The following is a 5,717-nucleotide window of genomic DNA, read 5'->3' on the forward strand; positions in this document are numbered from 1 at the left end:
ACAGTCTGCCAGCGGAGGTGGTTCAAGCACCTACATTGAACACCTTCAAGAGTAAATTGGATGCTTATCTTGCTGGGATCCTATAACCCCAGCTGACTTCCTGCCCTTTGGGCAGGGGGCTGGAGTCGGTGATCTCCCGAGGTCCCTTCCAGCCCTGATGTCTATGAAATCTATGAATATCTAAAATGGGAAGCAATGGAAACAAGCAGAAATGGTATCATAAGATGTAGCCCAGTGATCAGACAAAGCTGTCATCGCACATAGTCATATGTAACAGAGAAACAGTCAATAGCCTATTCAAATCCTAGAAGAGAGAAAAGCAAGAGGTCCTGAATCATCCATTTTGCTTGAAGGTCTTCAAGAGGTACCATACTCAGCAGCTTGAGAATGGTCAACCCTAACCTGCAATACAACCAGAAATAATGAAGTTACCAGCACCTAGCAGTGTTGATGTCCTAAAAGAGGCTGCAGTTACACATGACCCCAGGAAGCACTTGAACACCATTTATAATAACTTGAAATTCTGTATTACATCATGATGATTGTTAAACTATTATTGATATTCTTGGCTGGGGAGAAAGATGAAAAGCTCTACCCTCAGCATGCTAAGACATTGATAAGGCATTCCCTAAAAAACGTTTGCCCAATACTACCCAACACTTAAAAAAAAAAATTAAAAACCTTAACAGATGGTTCTGTGGCCTGCAAGAAGAGGTCAGAGGCAGCCACAAACATCCCCCTTTCCCGTGCCTGCATCATGCACAGCCCCACAGACACAACAAAAGCCTCCCGGGCTGCTGGCTTCTTGGTGCTCGGGCCTCAACTGTCTCAGCTGCCCTAGAGTTCAAAAAGAACAAAAAAAGCTATTTTGCGCCCCCACACCTCCCATGTTCCCCTTCCTCAGAGACACTCCAAGTGCTCCAACTGATGCAAGGGCCTAAATCTGGGCGTCAACGGGGCCTGCACCTTTCCACCCTGGGGCCTTGCCGCTTGTCTGACTGGTTCTGGGACCCAGGGCAGTTTCCATGTCTTGTGGTGAAAAAAGTGTTTTCTTGTATGCCCCTACCCAGATGTAAACTTATAGCCTTCTGGCTCTGTACCCAGCAGGCAAACCCCTAAGACAGAGAGCCAGGGGAACTGCAGAAGCTTTCCACAGTCACTGCCTACACCAGAACTACACTCACATGTAGATGTTTGCCCAACACCACCCCACACTTTTAAAACAAGAAATTCAAACCCCTGAAGCCCTGTGCCTTGCAGGAAGAGGCCAGAGGCAACCACAAACAACCTCCGTTTCCCTGTCTGCATCATGCACAGCCCTAGAAACACAACAAAAGCCTCCAGGCTGATACAACACAATGCTGAACTGTCAGATTTTAAACAATGAATGAAGTACATGTTTGATCAGTCTCCTTAGTGAGCAATTTCCAAACAATATAGGGCTTAGTTCACCAGGACATTCCTTAAGTTTATTCTGTTTTTGTTGCTCTGAAATCAATGGATTTGTTTCAGAGTAAAAGTTTATTAATGGACTTGTGAAAAAGTTCTATCCTGTATATTTTTTTCTATTAATATAGTTACCATTATTTGTCCTGGTTTGCTGGACCACTGCATCCATCTTGTGAAAGCTCTACAGATTAAAAAAATAGTTTTTCCAACAAAAATTAGAACAAGTGTACTTCCCAAGTTTTATATAGGCTTAGTCAGAAACTAAGAAATTTATTTCACAAAAAATGTCAGTGTTTCAAGATTTGTGCTTATTCTGATGTGGAATGAAACTGCAATGATTTAAAATTTTTCATGAAAGAAAGTGTGACAGAGAAAACCATCCCGGAATGCCCTGACAACCAATATCCTAGGTTTTTACCAGAATTCCATCCTGGGATCAAGAAACCTTCCCAATGAAGCTTATATGTCAGAAATTATACATTTTGGTTTCAATAGAAAGTTCCCAAATTGGGCATTTTCCAATGAAAAAATCTATCATTGAAAAGTTTCCAACCAAGTCTTGCCTAAAAATACTCATATTAATTTAATCCCTGGTAATTTTGGTATTGAATAAGAGCACAAACCTTAATCCTTCCTTTTAATTAAATTGCTGGGTTTGTTATTGCTGATCACAAGAAAGCAAAGGCAGAGTTTTTGCCTCCGAAGTATATAGATTCCACATAGATATCTGCCTGACTGTAAGGGCCGCAGATGTCTTATTTTATAGTTTTTCTTGTTGACAGTTCACTAGCAACAGCATGGAAAGAGCAAAGGTATATAATTATGTAAATCACCAATAGATCAACAAGCTTTAATATGACTAGCAGTTGCCAAAAGATAATTCAGTCCAAAAAGTCTGAAACAGCAGAACACAACAACTAGAGACATCTTGAATCCTTCTTTGGTCACTATAGTTATTCCTAAGAGATAAACAACAAGTCTGAGTTTACAAAAACTGGACCCAGTACAAGTTTTCATTTCTGTAAGGTACAGTTTTTGTGTCTTGGCAAACTGAAGCCTTTTGGTAATTGTGTTCTACCTAAAACTTTCCCGTCTTTCTGCTAGAGCTTAATCAATGTGATGTGTTTACTATTTATGAATTAGATATTATTGTCTATACCTAGACACCAACATGTTTTTATAAAATTGCTCTCAGAGGCAAGAGTTAACATGGCCTAAAGTCTGGAATTGTTCAAAGACTGCTAGGCTATGCAGTGGTTTTGGAAGTAGGTCAAAAATCTAAAAGGGATGAGGCCAGACCACTAGTAATTGATTCCAACTTTATTGTGAAGCAAACAGAAAATACATATCGCACTTCTGAATGTTAAATTGTGACTCAGTGTTGACCATAGGGGTGGCTGTGACAGGGGCATGGCAGGTGGCAATGGTCCACCCCTGAAAAACAGTGAGGCCACTAAAAGGCCTACTGTCTAGCAGGCCATCATACAGCAGCAATGACATCAGGTCCCTATACAGCCTGACCCTATGCCCATCCCAGTAAAAATGAAGCCATCAGGAATCTGTACTTCATGCAGAGGCCAGGTATAAATAACAAGTATAAAATATAACAACATGTACAATAGAAAACTCCTGTTTAGCCCCTTACCCTCCTACACATCAGCAATGGCCTCAGTGACTTAAAAAACCTGTGTTATAAAAAGGACACAAACAGAAGTGGAGCTTTGCAGGAAGTGAACAATCCCCTGGACCAAACAGAAGTTCACTGTTGGTTCCATGGAGCAAGGAAATCTAGCTGCTGGCTGCCAGTCTGCAACTGGTTTCTCCTAGCAATGGCCCCTCCTCCCCCCTAGCCTGTCCCTGTTTTCAGAATGGGAGAGGGGAATGGGAATAGAGAGAGATCATTCTAGGGGTTCCCCAGCCAGTGCTGGAGGGTGCAGTAAGTAAATTGGAGCTCCTACCCCCACGTTAGGAGAGCTCCGATTCATCCACCTCACCCTCCAACCAGGGATGAAAAAATTCCAGACCAAACTCATTCATCTCCCTTTCCTCCTTCCCAAGTTACAGCAAATGCTCTGTTTTGAAACATCTTCATCTGACCCCTCATGCAATAGGAGTTCAGATTTTCACCCAATCAGCCATTTTTGAAGCAGTTTGCAGAGGTGCACTTGTGTTTGGTCATGGCTATAGACCACTTCCTGTGGGGGAAAACTGTCACTTCTGTCCATGCCCAAAGTGTAGGTAAAATATGTTTTGTCAGCCTAATCTCTGTCCAAAACAAGTCTTTATGTTCAATTTAATGTGATGAAATTTTGGGCCATGTAGCAGCATGCTTATGATCATCAAGGCCCTGTCCCCTTCTTCCCATGGCAGCGTCTGCACACAGTCTCTTACTTCAGCACAATTCCTCCTCCCAGAAGTACCTTCCCCTCTCCCAGACATATCTTCCCTTGTCTCAAGTTGCTTTAGCAGGCCAGCAGAAGGCTTTCTCACTTCTTCCAGCAAGCTGTATAGCTATAGAGAATCTATTCCAGTCTTTTGGGCCTTTCTTGTATTCTCCTCCACAAACACCTGACACTGATTATAGGATGCAACAGGGCAAAGCTAACCTGGGCAGTATCATGTGCATCCAACACAAAACAATCTTTAACCCCTTCTTCATCAGCAAGTCTGCTCCATCACAGGGCCATCAAAGTTAGTGAAAAAATTCTTAGACTTCAATGGATCCAGGGTTTCGTCCATAGTGTTTATTTCTCTCTCATCTTTCTACAACACTCATATTGACATCGCTGAGAGCACTGTATATCTCTAAATCTCTGGATTTCATCAGCATACTACTACCGTCGTCAGTAAAGAGTAGTTACCACTACCACTTCCATGCTTACGCATTTACATATGATTTGAGATGAAGTGCTCCTTAGGCTCTTACGTAATATATTTTTGGCAGAAAGCATAAAATATTCACACACAGAACATCAGCAAAAACTTCCAAAAGCTCTGTCTGCAGCGTATCATTTACACTACTTGCAACAAGTTAGAAAAATTTATGAGGAAAAAAAGCTTGAGCCATTCTCCAAGTCAACACATTGTCATGGTGAAAAATATTAAATACATACCTAGAATCAGTCAAAATTTGTTTCATGATCTAAAAGGTGACTCACAACACATTTCATAATATCTTGTTTACAAAAATATTCCTTTTACTAAATTATTAATATTATGGATCTATATTTTCAAGTGTGAGCAGCTAATAGTCAGCTCCTACATCCATATTTAAACCATTAAAGAATAAAAGTTGTCTGTTCTAAATACTCAAAATTAACAAGGCCAGCTGCAAGGGTCTAAGCACTTTTGAAAATAACTTGTAGTAAAATTTGTAAATATGGGTCCACCCTCAAGCTAACAAGCTTGAAATTTTTTACTCTAAGTTCTTACTTGTGCTGTGGTAATACCAGAAACTTCAGCTAGAAATCAGGCCCAATTTCTGTAGGTGCGATACAAGAACTCAGGAAAGTACTGGACTTCCAGGAGGATCCTAAGAACTAGGTAGAGTGAAAAATTATTACTCCCACTTGAGCATTTCACTGACAATAATTTGTAATCATACTTCTTCTGTGAAGTGTGGAGATATCCAACAAAAACAAATAAAAACACACTGACTAGAAAAACAAAGAAACAAATCAAATGATTTTATCAGAGATGTTAAGAAAAAAGAAACATTAAACCCTTCCCTCAAAATATAGGACCCATACCCCACTATTCCTTGGTTCAAAATCCCTCTTTTGTGTGACTAGCCTCATGGGCCACGTCTAAGTGAACACGCACATACCTCTTGCCCCGTCTCAAACCCCTTTGAGATGGGGCAAGAGGCATGTGCAGGAATGAAAAAATGTTCCCCACACTGCAAACTTGCAGCATGGGGAAAAAATTACACCCCTGGATCTCCAGGAGTCTAAAAACAACAAAGTTTAAAAAAGCAGAGCAGGACAGTGCCCTGAGGAAACCGGAGGATGGGTCCTCCAGGGAGACTCTCTGGCTGCCATATCATCTCCATGGTTGGCCCTCACCCCAGTGCTGACGCAGCGTGCTTCAGCACCAGGGCTTCAGAGCTGGTGAGTAAGGGGTCAGGGGGGCTGGAGGAGGGGGAGGGGAATATGGGGGGACCCCTGCCAGCCCTGCCTACTCCTCCAGCCCCCTGATCCCTGCCCTGCCCAGCCCCACACCCTGCCTGCCCCCACAAGGCCCCAGATCCTGGCAGTGCCTGGCCCTAG

This window comes from Crocodylus porosus, unplaced genomic scaffold (genome assembly GCF_001723895.1).
Source record: "Crocodylus porosus isolate Cpor-Errol unplaced genomic scaffold, CroPor_comp1, whole genome shotgun sequence".
In the NCBI taxonomy this organism is placed as follows: Eukaryota; Metazoa; Chordata; order Crocodylia; family Crocodylidae; genus Crocodylus; species Crocodylus porosus.